Below are 17,044 nucleotides of genomic sequence, written 5' to 3'. Positions count from 1 at the left end.
TAATGAACAACGGAAGATATTCAATTAATATAAGCTCTCAAAACATATCAAAGAATGTTTCAGCGATATACATTCCTGTTAACAGCTTGAATCTTCAGCATGTAATAGGTCAATCCCCCCGTATTCCGTATGGTACTCTTCCTCTTATCTTGTTTCCTCTCGGAGTAACCATAAAACAGAGGAAATAATAGCAGGATAGTGTAGCAACGTTTTTTTATTTTACATATAACAAACAAACATGATCCAGTAAAACCACGTACATTTAAAAATTAGACACACAAGTGGGAAGACAAAATCCCAGTGAATAATGGTGATGCAATTACCGGATAATAAGAGAACCTGACAAGTTCTCAAAATCGCATAGATGTTATGGAAATACCAGGCAGCCTCCCGGGTTCTCAGCTCCCTGGATCCGGCAGTCACTTTCACCAAATGTCGTCTGGGTAGTTGCTTGCGCTGCACCAACGCGTTTCAGGTCTGTTCCAGACCCTTTTTCAAGGTAAGTGTGTCCACATAAAATAACCAGCCTATTTATTTAAAAGTCCACCAATGAACAGAATCATCCTATTTTTTCTAAATAGCAGCACCTGTTTACAAATGGCTGCCCCCATGTTGTTATTAGCAGTAACCCTAGCAACCGTCTCTGGTATCCAATCATATATCACCGCGTGTCTAATTGTGTGACATCATGTGCTCCTCCCATGGTCCCCTGCTCGTCCTCTAGAGAGACCACACTCTCCTCAGTCTCTACATGCTGGGCGGGCACTTCTGCCCTTACCCAATCGTCATATCCGTCCTCTCATGGTACTCCGTCCCTTTCCATTTCTACATAGCATCATCGTTGCCAAGCGGGCACTTCCGCCCTTACTCGATCGCGAGATTATCGTCATGTCCGCCCTCATCTTTGGAAACTGCTCGAGTCCTGGCAGTTGCTAAGTAACAACAGCATCCTTAAGTCCTCTCATATATATTAATACATCTCGGGCAGCATCTTTTAAGTTCATTGAAGATTAAAATTTTGATAACAGTAAATACCCGTTTTCTTGAAAATATTGTCACTGTCAATAAGAAATTAATTCCTTAAGTAATACATATAAATTCATTCAGTAATACCAAACATGAATAAATATCAGATACAGACATAATCTCATATACTAGGAAAACAAGGGTATATTATACAACCTATCTTCATTTATAGAAAAGCTCCGAACCTTAGGAACCCACTAGTGAAAAGTGATCTCCCACCGATCAAAAAGGAAGGTATAAGAAGTACTAAAGGATTTCACAGGTGCGGTTCCTGCATAGGGTGCAGGGAAATTACCACAGATAGTGGGAAAAAATTAGAAAACCTTGACATTAATGGGACAATCCATGAAATACGGGACTTCATCACGTGTAACGTGAAAAATGTGGTTTACGCCATCGAATGTTCATGCCACTTATTCTACATCGGACAGACCTCGAGATAGTTTAAAATACGTGTGAGAGAACACCTTAGGAATATCAGAAGGGGGTTGGACACGCACGCACTGTCTAGTCTTTTCAAAAAACACCATAATTGCGATCCTAAACATATCATTAGATTTGTGGGCATCAAGAGGGCAGAATGTAGTCGTCGACAGAAAGACATCTCTAAATGCCTGGCTAGAACAGAGATGGAATTGATCTACAAATATAATACACTTATACCCCATGGGTTAAACTCTGATTTCGAACTGAAGTGGTTTCTCTAGCAGACCTCCCCTGCTGGCATTGCCCCCCCCCCCCCCTTTCTGTTATTTGGGAGACTAATTTTATCTGCAACACTGTTTTACTATAATCTTAGGGACTTATGTAGGTTTTATTTTGGGGATATACATATTTATACAATTTTAGTTTCTCCATTTTTAAATTATCTATTTTAATATACCCTTGTTTTCCTAGTATATGAGATTATGCCTGTATTTGATATTTATTCATGTTTGGTATTACTGAATGAATTTATATGCATTACTTAAGGAATTAATTTCTTATTGACAGTGACGATATTTTCAAGAAAACGGGTAATTACTGTTATCAAAATTTGAATCTTCAATGAACTTAAAAGATGCTGCCCGAGATGTATTAATATATATGAGAGGACTTAAGGACGCTGTTGTTACTTAGCAACTGCCAGGACACGAGCAGTTTCCAAAGATGAGGGCGGACATGACGATTATCTCGTGATCGAGTAAGGGCGGAAGTGACCGCTTGGCAGCGATGATGCTATGTAGAAATGGATAGGGACGGAGTACCATGAGAGGACGGATATGACGATCGGGTAAGGGCGGAAGTGCCCGCCCAGCATGTAGAGACTGAGGAGAGTGTGGTCTCGCTAGAGGACGAGCAGGGGACCATGGGAGGAGCACATGATGTCACACAATTAGACACGCGGTGATATATGATTGGATACCAGAGACGGTTGCTAGGGTTACTGCTAATAACAACATGGGGGCAGCCATTTGTAAACAGGTGCTGCTATTTAGAAAAAATAGGATGATTCTGTTCATTGGTGGACTTTTAAATAAATAGGCTGGTTATTTTATGTGGACACACTTACCTTGAAAAAGGGTCTGGAACAGACCTGAAACGCGTTGGTGCAGCGCAAGCAACTACCCAGACGACATTTGGTGAAAGTGACTTCCGGATCCAGGGAGCTGAGAACCCGGGAGGCTGCCTGGTATTTCCATAACATCTATGCGATTTTGAGAATTTATCAGGTTCTCTTATTATCCGGTAATTGCATCACCACTATTCACTGGGATTTTGTCTTGCCACTTGTGTGTCTAATTTTTAAATGTACACGGTTTTACTGGATCATGTTTGTTTGTTATATGTAAAATAAAAAAACGTTGCTACACTATCCTGCTATTATTTCCTCTGTTTTATGGTTACTCCGAGAGGAAACAAGATAAGAGGAAGAGTACCATACGGAATACGGGGGGATTGACCTATTACATGCTGAAGATTCAAGCTGTTAACAGGAATGTATATCGCTGAAACATTCTTTGATATGTTTTGAGAGCTTATATTAATTGAATATCTTCCGTTGTTCATTTAGAAGGGCGCCACCTATCTAATTCACCTATTTTCTGTTTACTAGTGGCAAAGCTTCTGGCCACAGCAATCCAGTTTCAGCCATCACTTTGCTCAGCTTGTTCTTAATAGTACTGTTCACTCTCTCTACCTTCGCACTCGCCTGTGGTCGGTACGGAGTATGCAGCTTGCTATTAATTCCCATCAGATTGCACATGACCTGAAAGACTTCGCCTGTAAAATGGGTACCCCTATCACTTTCAATCATTCTAGGGATACCATATCTGTACACAAATTCCTGCACAATTTTCTTTGCAGTGAACGTAGCAGTATTTGTGGCAGCAGGGAACGCTTCTACCCAGTTGGAAAACACATCAGTACATACTAACACATTTCAAATTCCTACAGGGTGGTAACTGTATGAAGTCGATTTGTATTACCTGAAAAGGTCCGTCTGTAGGAGGGATATGGGATGGCTCTGTTGGTATTGTCTTACCGATATTCTTCCTCAAGCAAGTAAGACATGTCATTGCTCTCTTACCTGCATGGGAAGAGAATCCTGGCGCACTCCAGTAGGCTCTTACCAGCTTGCACATACCCTCTTTGCCCAGATGAGTCAGACCGTGTGCCGCCTCAGCTAAACTTGGAAGATATGCTCTGGGGGCCACTGGCTTACCATGTCCATCTGTCCAAAGTCCTGAGGACTCCTGACCATACCCCTTCACCTTCCAGACTACCTCTTCCTCTAGGGAACACAAATTTTGCATTTCGATTTGCTGTTGTGTGTTATCAGTTGTGTGAAGTAGAACATCTGTGGAAAGCGAAAAGAGGGGAAATAATAAAAAAAGAAAATGTCAGGTATGCGTTCACCATCAGGCTGTCACACCATCATGCATATCGGTGTCTGTACACAGTCTCCCTTCACCAGTATTCTCATTCTCCACCCTTTCTGCATGACCAGGCACACTGCAGTAATAATAAGAATTTACTTACCGATAATTCTATTTCTCATAGTCCGTAGTAAATGCTGGGGACTCCGAAAGGACCATGGGGAATAGCGGCTCCGCAGGAGACTGGGCACAAAGCAAAAGCTTTAGGACTAGCTGGTGTGCACTGGCTCCTCCCCCTATGACCCTCCTCCAAGCCTCAGTTAGGATACTGTGCCCGGACGAGCGTACACAATAAGGAAGGATTTTGAATCCCGGGTAAGACTCATACCAGCCACACCAATCGCACCGTACAACTTGTGATCTGAACCCAGTTAACAGCATGATAACAGAAGGAGCCTCTGAAAAGATGGCTCACAACAACAATAACCCGATTTTTGTAACAATAACTATGTACAAGTAATGCAGACAATCCGCACTTGGGATGGGCGCCCAGCATCCACTGCGGACTATGAGAAATAGAATTATCGGTAAGTAAATTCTTATTTTCTCTAACGTCCTAGTGGATGCTGGGGACTCCGAAAGGACCATGGGGATTATACCAAAGCTCCCAAACGGGCAGGAGAGTGCGGATGACTCTGCAGCACCGAATGAGAGAACTCCAGGTCCTCCTCAGCCAGGGTATCAAATTTGTAGAATTTAGCAAACGTGTTTGCCCCTGACCAAGTAGCTGCTCGGCAAAGTTGTAAAGCCGAGACCCCTCGGGCAGCCGCCCAAGATGAGCCCACTTTCCGTGTGGAATGGGCTTTTACAGATTTTGGCTGTGGCAGGCCTGCCACAGAATGTGCAAGCTGAATTGTACTACAAATCCAACGAGCAATCGTCTGCTTAGAAGCAGGAGCACCCAGCTTGTTGGGTGCATACAGGATAAACAGCGAATCAGATTTCCTGACTCCAGCCGTCCTGGAAACATATATTTTCAGGGCCCTGACTACGTCCAGCAACTTGGAATCCTCCAAGTCCCTAGTAGCTGCAGGCACCACAATAGGCTGGTTTAAGTGAAATGCTGAAACCACCTTAGGGAGAAATTGAGGACGAGTCCTCAATTCTGCCCTGTCCGTATGAAAAATTAGGTAAGGGCTTTTATAGGATAAAGCCGCCAATTCTGAGACACGCCTGGCTGAAGCCAGGGCTAACAGCATTACCACTTTCCATGTGAGATATTTTAAGTCCACAGTGGTGAGTGGTTCAAACCAATGTGATTTTAGGAATCCCAAAACTACATTGAGATCCCAAGGTGCCACTGGAGGCACAAAAGGAGGCTGTATATGCAGTACTCCCTTGACAAACGTCTGAACTTCAGGAACAGAAGCCAGTTCTTTTTGGAAGAATATTGACAGGGCCGAAATTTGAACCTTAATGGACCCTAATTTGAGGCCCATAGACAGTCCTGTTTGCAGGAAATGCAGGAAACGACCCAGTTGAAATTCCTCTGTAGGGGCCTTCCTGGCCTCGCACCACGCAACATATTTACGCCAAATACGGTGATAATGTTGTATGGTTACATCCTTCCTGGCTTTGATCAGGGTAGGGATGACTTCATCCGGAATGCCTTTTTCCTTCAGGATCTGGCGTTCAACCACCATGCCGTCAAACGCAGCCGCGGTAAGTCTTGGAACAGACATGGTCCCTGCTGGAGCAGGTCCTTTCTTAGAGGTAGAGGCCACGGGTCTTCCGTGAGCATCTCTTGAATTTCCGGGTACCAAGTCCTTCTTGGCCAATCCGGAGCCACGAGTATAGTCTTTACTCCTCTCCTTCTTATGATTCTCAGTACTTTTGGTATGAGAGGAAGAGGAGGGAACACATACACTGACTGGTACACCCACGGTGTTACCAGAGCGTCCACAGCTATTGCCTGAGGGTCCCTTGACCTGGCGCAATATCTGTTCAGTTTTTTGTTGAGGCGGGACGCCATCATGTCCACCTTTGGTTTTTCCCAACGGTTCACAATCATGTGGAAGACTTCTGGGTGAAGTCCCCACTCCCCCGGGTGAAGATCGTGTCTGCTGAGGAAGTCTGCTTCCCAGTTGTCCACTCCCGGAATGAACACTGCTGACAGTGCTATCACATGATTCTCCGCCCAGCGAAGAATCCTTGCCACTTCCATCATTGCCCTCCTGCTTCTTGTGCCGCCCTGTCTGTTTACGTGGGCGACTGCCGTGATGTTGTCCGACTGGATCAACACCGGCTGACCCTGAAGCAGAGGTCTTGCCTGACTTAGGGCATTGTAAATGGCCCTTAGTTCCAGGATATTTATGTGAAGTGACGTTTCCATGCTTGACCACAAGCCCTGGAAATTTCTTCCCTGTGTGACTGCTCCCCAGCCTCTCAGGCTGGCATCCGTGGTCACCAGGACCCAATCCTGAATGCCGAATCTGCGGCCCTCTGGGAGATGAGCACTCTGTAACCACCACAGGAGAGACACCCTTGTCCTTGGAGACAGGGTTATCCGCTGATGCATTTGAAGATGCGATCCGGACCATTTGTCCAGCAGATCCCACTGAAAAGTTCTTGCGTGGAATCTGCCGAATGGAATCGCTTCGTAAGAAGCCACCATCTTTCCCAGGACCCTTGTGCATTGATGTACTGACACTTGGCCTGGTCTTAGGAGGTTCCTGACTAGGTCGGATAACTCCTTGGCTTTCTCCTCCGGGAGAAACACCTTTTTCTGTACTGTGTCCAGAATCATCCCTAGGAACAGCAGACGTGTCGTCGGAATCAGCTGCGATTTTGGAATATTTAGAATCCATCCGTGCTGTCGTAGTACTACTTGAGATAGTGCTACTCCGACCTCTAACTGTTCTCTGGACCTTGCCCTTATCAGGAGATCGTCCAAGTAAGGGATAATTAAGACGCCTTTTCTTCGAAGAAGAATCATCATTTCGGCCATTACCTTGGTAAAGACCCGGGGTGCCGTGGACAATCCAAACGGCAGCGTCTGAAACTGATAGTGACAGTTCTGTACCACAATCCTGAGGTACCCTTGGTGAGAAGGGCAAATTGGGACATGGAGGTAAGCATCCTTGATGTCCAGAGACACCATATAGTCCCCTTCTTCCAGGTTCGCTATCACTGCTCTGAGTGACTCCATCTTGAACTTGAACCTTTTTATGTAAGTGTTCAAGGATTTCAGATTTAAAATGGGTCTCACCGAGCCGTCCGGCTTCGGTACCACAAACAGCGTGGAATAATACCCCTTTCCCTGTTGTAGGGGGGGGACCTTGATTATCACCTGCTGGGAATACAGCTTGTGAATGGCTTCCAATACCGCCTCCCTGTCGGGGGGAGACGTTGGTAAAGCAGACTTCAGGAACCGGCGAGGGGGAGACGTCTTGAATTCCAATTTGTACCCCTGAGATACTACCTGCAGGATCCAGGGGTCCACTTGCGAGTGAGCCCACTGCGCGCTGAAATTCTTGAGACGGGCCCCCACCGTGCCTGAGTCCGCTTGTAAGGCCCCAGCGTCATGCTGAGGACTTGGCAGAAGTGGGGGAAGGCTTCTGTTCGTGGGAAGAGGCTGTTTGCTGCAGTCTTTTTCCCCTTCCTCTGCCCCGGGGCAGATATGAGTGGCCTTTTGCCCGCTTGCCCTTATGGGGACGAAAGGACTGAGCCTGAAAAGACGGTATCTTTTTCTGCTGCGAGGTGACTTGGGGTAAAAAGGTGGATTTTCCAGCCGTTGCCATGGCCACCAGGTCCGATAGACCGACCCCAAATAACTCCTCCCCTTTATACGGCAATACTTCCATATGCCGTTTGGAATCCGCATCCCCTGACCACTGTCGCGTCCATAATCCTCTTCTGGCAGAAATGGACATCACACTTACTCTTGATGCCAGAGTGCAAATATCCCTCTGTGCTTCTCGCATATATAGAAATGCATCCTTTAAATGCTCTATAGTCAATAATATATTGTCCCTGTCCAGGGTATCAATATTTTTAGTCAAGGAATCCGACCAAGCCACCCCAGCACTGCACATCCAGGCTGAGGCGATTGCTGGTCGCAGTATAATACCAGTATGTGTGTATATACTTTTAAGGATATTTTCCAGCTTCCTATCAGCTGGTTCCTTGAGGGCGGCCGTATCAGGAGACGGTAACGCCACTTGTTTTGATAAGCGTGTGAGCGCCTTATCTACGCTAGGGGGTGTTTCCCAACGCGCCCTAACCTCTGGCGGGAAAGGGTATAATGCCAATAATTTTTTAGAAATTAGCAGTTTTTTATCGGGGGAAACCCACGCTTCATCACACACCTCATTTAATTCATCTGATTCAGGAATAACTACGGGTAGTTTTTTTCACACCCCACATAATACCCTTTTTTGTGGTACTTGTAGTATCAGAAATGTTCAAAACCTCCTTCATTGCCGTGATCATGTAACGTGTGGCCCTACTGGAAAATACGTTTGTTTCCTCACCGTCGACACTGGAGTCAGTGTCCGTATCGACCTGAGGTAACGGGCGTTTTATAGCCCCTGACGGTGTTTGAGACGCCTGTACAGGTATTAACTGATTTGCCGGCTGTCTCATGTCGTCAACAGTCTTTTGTAAAGTGCCGACACTATCACGTAATTCTTTCCATAAGACCATCCAGTCAGGTGTCGACTCCCTAGGCGGTGACATCACTAACACAGGCAATTGCTCCGCCTCCACACCATTTTCCTCCTCATACATGTCGACACAGCGTACCGACACACAGCACACACACAGGGAATGCTCTGACAGAGGACAGGACCCCACTAGCCCTTTGGGGAGACAGAGGGAGAGTTTGCCAGCACACACCAGAGCGCTATATATATACAGGGATAACCTTATATAAGTGTTTTTCCCTAATATAGCTGCTGTATATATTAATATGCCAATTTAGTGCCCCCCCTCTCTTGTTTTACCCTGTTTCTGTAGTGCAGGACTGCAGGGGAGAGTCAGGGAGCCTTCCTCCAACGGAGCTGTGATTAAAAAATGGCGCTTGTGTGCTGAGGAGATAGGCTCCGCCCCTTTTTCGGCGGCCTTTCTCCCGCTTTTTTGTGGAAAACTGGCAGGGGTTAAATACATCCATATAGCCCAGGAGCTATATGTGATGTATTTTTAGCCATTTAAGGTATTTTCATTGCGTCCCAGGGCGCCCCCCCCCAGCGCCCTGCACCCTCAGTGACCGGAGTGTGAAGTGTGCTGAGAGCAATGGCGCACAGCTGCGGTGCTGTGCGCTACCTTATTGAAGACAGGACGTCTTCTGCCGCCGATTTTCCGGACCTCTTCACTCTTCTGGCTCTGTAAGGGGGCCGGCGGCGCGGCTCCGGGACCCATCCATGGCTGGGCCTGTGATCGTCCCTCTGGAGCTAATGTCCAGTAGCCTAAGAAGCCCAATCCACTCTGCACGCAGGTGAGTTCGCTTCTTCTCCCCTTAGTCCCTCGATGCAGTGAGCCTGTTGCCATCAGGTCTCACTGAAAAAAAAAAAAACTATTTAAACTTTTACTCTAAGCAGCTCAGGAGAGCCACCTAGATTGCACCCTTCTCGTTCGGGCACAAAATCTTAACTGAGGCTTGGAGGAGGGTCATAGGGGGAGGAGCCAGTGCACACCAGCTAGTCCTAAAGCTTTTGCTTTGTGCCCAGTCTCCTGCGGAGCCGCTATTCCCCATGGTCCTTTCGGAGTCCCCAGCATCCACTAGGACGTTAGAGAAACTGGGTTTGTGCAGAACTCTGAAGGACCGAGTAGGCATGTGGTGTTTGAACTGTAACCGGGTCCATGTATTGTACCCTCCTGTAGGTGAACGTAAGAGATGAAGAGGAAACTTTAAAGAAAAATCACATAGAGGTTAGTAACGGATAAGTTTGTAGAGGCAAAGAGGATTTTATAAAATTTGACAACTGGATTGGGCACTATGGGGAATGACTTTTCTACTTGGTCTACTCCCCTTAAAAAAAATTCTATGTGTGTTGTATCTCTACTGGGACTATGTGTGTTGTATCTCTACTGTTGTATCTCTACTGGGACAGCCATCAATCCAGTGTCCTGTCCATCCTAAGTTCATAGGGAACCCGGTATCTTTGAGATAATTTCCTCTACCTGTGATGGACATGAATCTAGAACAGTGAAATGTAACATTAGTCTTTGTGGGTGTCTAACATACTTTCTACTTCCTGAGTGGGAGCACATTATATGTATATCATCTCTTAACGAAGCTCCTGTTACGTTAATCAGGGGCCATTTCTGCTAGAGAAAGAAGCAAAAGTTTAGAGGCCCCATCTTAACCCCAGCAAGTTTTGTCAAAGGGTACTGTTGCATATATTCCGTTCTTCCCATTAACTGAATCTGTGTTTTCTATATGGCTCGTGATTCCTTACTATATGTCCCTTGGTCCCGTCTATGTGTTTAATAATGTGGCTTGTGTTTTCTGTCTAGGGGTCTATATTGACTATGTGTCCTACTACTCCTACAATCTCTGGCAAAATGCCCTTTCTTCCTACAAGTGTAACATATTAACCTTGGCTTACCATTAGGGGTCTGGGGTTTGGGCTGATGAGTCTTTCCTGTAAGAGTCTGTATACTTACCGTCCTCAACCTCTTCTCCTGTTGTTCTCTGCGCCTAGCAATATTCTTGTGTTGTTCAATGACGCACTCTCTAGGATAAGCTACAGTGACCCCTCTCCAATTAGGCAAAGATGTTTGCACCCTGTCCCTTAATGTCTTATTGAGCCCGTCCATTAGCACAGAGACAGCCACCTCCCTGTAATTTGCACTGTTCCCTATATCCGATACCCCAGTGTATCTAGGCATTATTTGCAAAGCCCTATGGAAATATTCAGATGTCACTTCATTTTCTCTTTGTTTTATGGAGAAAATTTTTCTCCACTTAACAATAGTAGGGAAATACAACCCTAGTTGCATGTTAATTCGTTCCACGTTCTCCTAATTGTGTTCGTCAGTCATAGGACCATCTGACTCCAATTTACAATCAGTAATACATTTTTGGGTGTCAATATTAGGGGGTAGGCACGCTTTCAAAAGTATCTGCCAATCTTTGTTTGCAGGTTCATAAGCATTACACAGATCCTTTACATACTTCTGACATCTGGCTAAATGCTTCCAGGGATCGGGGAATTCTGAAATGATTGACCGCAGTTCTGATCTGGTCCATGGGCAATACACTACATTATTCCTGGTGAGGGTTACTCCCTGACTATCGGTTCTCCCATTGGGAGTTACTATTTCCAAGACAGGATATAACCCTACCATTCCATTTCTAATCTGCTCACTGTGAGGTGTTAATGTCTCTGTGTAATGAACAGTCTCACACTTACCGATGTCTGTGATCTCACCAGTCCTTTCAGTGGGGGATACTGTTACTGCTCTTACTGGTTGGACAGGGCCCACCTGAATTTCCTGTAAGGCGACTGCCTGGATGAGGGCTGAGAGTGGGATGGATACATCATTTTCCTCTGACCTATAACCTTGGAGAGAATTCAAAACAGGATACAACTTGCAAGGGTTAAGGTTAACACATTGATTCTGCACTTTTCTATCATTTACAGATGTACCATTGCTTGTAGCTAATTTCTCCCCATCAATATATGGTGGTGGTGGTGCACTCGCAATCACTTTCCCAATAGATTTGGAACTTGCTGTGCAAGCCAGTTCCTTCTGCACCTCCCCCTCTTGCTGCCACACGTTTAAACAATTTGTATGTCTGACCCTTTGTTTTCTGGATTTAATCAGACATATTTTAATCCTTATGTTCTGTAACACCTCTGATTCAAAGCTACCCACCTTTGGGAATGGGGCCCTATCTTCCACAGTCATACGTACCCACTCATTGCAAAAAGCCTCCGTGTGTGAACCATGGCCCTCATTCCGAGTTGATCGGTCGCAAGGCGAATTTAGCAGAGTTACACACGCTAAGCCGCCGCCTACTGGGAGTGAATCTTAGCTTCTTAAAATTGCGACCGATGTATTCGCAATATTGCGATTACTAACTACTTAGCAGTTTCAGAGTAGCTCCAGACTTACTCTGCCTGTGCGATCAGTTCAGTGCTTGTCGTTCCTGGTTGACGTCACAAACACACCCAGCGTTCGCCCAGGCACTCCCACCGTTTTTCCCGGCCACTCCTGCGTTTTTTCCGGAAACGGTAGCGTTTTCAGCCACACGCCCCTGAAACGCCGTGTTTCCGCCCAGTAACACCCATTTCCTGTCAATCACATTACGATCGCCGGAGCGAAGAAAAAGCCGTGAGTAAAAATACTATCTTCATAGTAAAGTTACTTGGCGCAGTCGCAGTGCGAACATTGCGCATGCGTACTAAGCGGATTTTCACTGCGATGCGATGAAAAATACCGAGCGAACAACTCGGAATGAGGGCCCATATTTCTCACACATAATAAACCTCGCTGACCCTCTCGGCCGCAATTCTGACCTTCTCGATCCCAACTCTTCAGCCTGAACCCTAGCTACCAAACGCCCACTGCTTGTGCAATTGGATCCCATCGCGGACTTTTTGCCTATAAACGCAATCCCCAAATGCACAACACAATAGACGGTGGAAGACACCTAATGCTTTCACTCGCTCCTTCTCCACTGACTTACCACGACTCACTCCAATAGTGACCACCGCGTACCCAGTGAGGACCTAACTGCCTTCTATTCACTGGAAGTTTTAGGAGTAACTTACCTTTTCCAGTGAATATCTACCATTGAAGATTTTCCTGAGAGAGACCAGCGAAAACTTCCCTTTTTGACTTACACAAATCACGCTTGCATATGCTCTACACAGCGCTAATGATACCGTGATTTTATGCAAAAGCTCGTAAAGGGGTATCAAGTTGTGCTATGTATCGCACCCACAAACATGCGGTCCAATCACACAGTGTATAGGTACTTGTTACCTATCCGCCCCACGACCACTGGAATTGAATATACAGCTGCGATCCTCAGCTGGAGCATAATACAAAACCTTTAAACTTCAATTCACAATTTCTATACTTCTGCACAATTCTATATCATGCTCCTCTACGTAATCTCCTTACGATTTGCGTATTATCTCTATCTGTATTAACGTAAGTCAGCCACTTCACGCCACCAAGCCTCCCGTGGTGTACCCACGAGACCCGAAGTTCCGGGGTTCAAATCCTCACTCCACTTTCACTCACTCAAATACACCTTGTTTTTCTTTTCTGTACAGAAAATGTTTACTCCCTTAGGTTGGCCGCTCTACCCCAGAGGTACTTACAGTTTTTTAAACTAAATTTTTAAGGTATCCTGTTTTTGAAATTGGATAGTTATGTGCTATTGTATTAAATGTATACTATCCCGCCTTTAATTGAACAAATATTGTGTGCTTTGTACTTAGCGTCCGTATTCCTACGCAACCTTTTACGCCACGAGTGCTCTCCTGTACTTTGTCCGGACCACGTGTACAAACGTGCATCCGCAATAAAACAAATCACACAATCTCTATAAATGTGAGCAATACCAACTATAATTGCTCACAAACACAACCCACACTTTTTCTGTATAACCCTTTACGACTGGGCCAGACTGCGTTTTGTATTTTTATAATTACTCCCTTAAATACATTTATTTCAAATTTAACTGTATAGCAAACAAATGTATCTGATTTCACACAGGTTTAGAAATGACTAATAACCTATGGAAACACTATGTGGGGGGAGTATGCAAAATATTGGTACGCTTTGTTATGCTTTTGGCACCAAAGAAAATTACACAGATTTTTTAAATAGCTTTTTTCCTGTTTACCTCCGGGTTCTATCAGCACCTCTGCAGACCAGACAGAGCAGACGCAATCTAACAGCACAAAAATAGAGTTTTAAAACATCCAAGCAACCAGAAAAAGGTTTAACTTAAAGATGTATTTCCACCCTTTGCTGATAGATTAAAGTCTGCTATGATCTGCTAGCCTGTGAGCATGTGAAAAAACCGGATCGAGCCCCCAATTGTAAATGCTGATTTACTTGCAGGACTAAAAGCAATACTTTAAACACATTCAATACACTTAAATTCAAGCCGCTGTGGCCGCTGTATGCAATCCTTAACCTACATACTTATTACTCAGTTAGCGTACAAAGTCCCATACCGTGTACGCACTTTGTGTACAAACGCCGTGACGGACGAACAAAGTACATGCAGTGCATACACACACGACACGCCATGAGCACTATGCAGCTTCACGTGTGTCTGAAATACACTTACAAATCTAGCAGGGAGAGACACAACACCAATTGTATTTGAAAAACTATGTTGGGGTCCAACCGACCAACGGTTATTTTACTTAGCAGGGGGTTACAATAATAACACAATACAATTAAAGATAAAGGCTACAGTCAATGTTACATACGTTTGTTCGCCTGCGCTTCCCGGTCCTCAATCATCAAGGTAGATGATCTTTCAGAGATTGTGTGTGACCGGGCCTGCAGCTGGCTTTTTATACATTTGGTCAAAACACAATACAATAGACACTGTATGCTCTTCTTCCATTGGTTCGGGGGTGGGACATATCCTGTGCACCGGGGATCATTGGTCAGCTCAAGCGGTGGGCCATGGCTAAGACTTGAGATGTGATTTCTGTTGTTTGCATCTGAGTTCCTGCTCCATGACCAGTTAAACCCCTCACATTAATCATACATAAATCTGGTATTATTAATAACTTATTGTTGCAATATGTGACAATATTCTTATACCCACCAGATTACTGTTTATGTGACCCTGAACAATATGATCCCACACATGATATGATTTTCTATTTCCATCCTCAAGATATACATATATCTATCTATCTATCTATATATACATACACACACATACATATTCCTGTTACTACAATTTGTTAGGGAACATATATATATATATATATATATATATATATATATATATAAATTTACACACATTTCCAAGAGTTCAGACCATGAATGTTATTACCTTAGATATCTAAATGTCTGGTATGTAATTTGTCAGCTATTGCTAATTGAGTTCTCTCCAGTTAAACTAGGTTCCTGGATATTGTCTTTTTGTTTTTCCTGTCTTCAGATAAGACAATGACAATCCAGTATTTATTGTCTTCAACAGATACTGGACAACTCTAGAACAATAGGAGTAACCAAAGGTATTTGTCTTCTTCATAGGATTTCAAAGCTTTGCGTAAACAAGGCCATCTGGTACATTGTGCTAGAGTTTCTAGGAGGATAATTTATGTGTGAACTGTAACTAGCTACTAGAAGGATAAATCAGTGTGTGATTTATGCATTATATAGGTAAAATATTGAATATGGCTTTTGATGGCGTTTCCGTGCGATTACAAATACTACCGTAATTACTCATACCCCGCGCTAATACGCAGGACTTCGACAATACTCAAAGATATGAACGAGATACCGTTCATATCTTTGAGTGTTGAGGCAGCAGTGATGAACGATGCGCGGCCCCGCACTCATTTATCGCTGGTGCCCCGTCGCCTGTGCATGTAGGCCAATATGGACGATCTCGTCCATATTTGCCTGCACTTCTATGGAGCCGTGTGACGGGGGAGAGTGAAGAAACTTCACCCCCCGTCAGTCCCCCCCCCTGCCGCCGGGTCGCCCGTATCCGCCGTCAGGCAGCTCGGAGGTGGATCGCTTAATGTGTAGGGCCCTTTACACAATGAGGAAAAGAACAGTGCTATGTAACTAAAAATCTAGGCAGCTATTAAACATGTTGTATTTTAAATGAGCATCTGGCTGTTCTATTTAGCACATACATACAGAATTATTCAAGCGAAGAAAGTATCCACAGCCACGTATGCTGCTCTTGCCACATGCAGTGAGGGAAAATTAACACAAATTTCTTACATATACTGTACATTAGTGTATTAACCATTGATGTATGTTATTTTAAGGCAATATATTTGAATGGATGCACTGCTTTTAGGAAGATGAGTAGCTGCCAATATATAAAGTAACAGCGCTTGGTAAATATATATGCACAACTCGAAAGAATGTATACAGCAATGCTTATTATTGCCAAATACACTGCTCTAGGCAGGTACAACGGCTACTATAAGAAGCAGCAGTGCTAATACATGCTTAATTCCACAGTATTGAGGATGCCTTTTTGCTGCAGTATTTAATCCCAATATGTTCAATTCATTCAACTGTAATACCCTTTGATACAGCATTCAGCCGGTCCCAGTCCATCTCCTGGGAGTGCTGAGCGCAGGCTGCTGTACAGATGAATATCAGGTATGGGCAGCAGGGGTCAGGTGACTGGCCAATGACAAGGACTGCAGCCTGACAGTGATACCCGCGAACACCTCTCCCCCCGGCTCCAGCTACCCCAGGTAGTGATCCTTCTGCTCCAACACTGCAGTTGACCCCAGTGATTACAGCCAGGCAGCACCTCCTCTGCCGGGGTGACAGGGGCAGCCCGGCAGCATTGATAGACTGCCGCAGCTGCCCCTGAACATCCTCCCGGCTCCAGGACCACTTCTGCCTCCGTCGGGGTGACAGGGGCAGCCCGGCAGCAGTGATAGACTGCCGCAGCTGCCCCTGAACCTCCTCACGGCTTCAGGACCACTTCTGCTCTGCCGGGATGACAGGGGCAGCCCGGCAGCAGTGATAGACTACCACAGCTGCCCCAGAACCTCCTCCCAGCTCCAGGACCACTTCTGCCTCTGCCGGGTGACAGGAGCAGCCCAGCAACAGTGATAGACTGCTGCAGCTGCCCCTGAACCTCCTCCCAGCTCCAGGACCACTTCTGCCTCTGCCGGGGTGACAGGGGCAGCACGGCAGCAGTGATAGACTGCCACAGCTGCCCCTGAACTTCCTCCCGCACCACAATGCTGCCGCTGACAGACACTCTGGGCCAGCAGTGAAGGAAAAGAAGTAGGCGGACACTGCCTACTTATCGTTCAGTTGGGGGGAAGTTCCCCCTACACCTGAACGATTAGTTGGGAAAATCAAACAGGTTTGATATTCCTAACTAGTTGGCCTGACCGTTTTTGGCCATTTTTTAGCGTGTGGGAGCAAACGGCTGATAATCGTTTGTTCCCACACACTGCTGC

The sequence above is a fragment of the Pseudophryne corroboree genome, chromosome 5 (assembly GCF_028390025.1).
Source record: "Pseudophryne corroboree isolate aPseCor3 chromosome 5, aPseCor3.hap2, whole genome shotgun sequence".
NCBI classification, from domain to species: domain Eukaryota; kingdom Metazoa; phylum Chordata; class Amphibia; order Anura; family Myobatrachidae; genus Pseudophryne; species Pseudophryne corroboree.
This window is presented reverse-complemented; position numbering follows the sequence as displayed.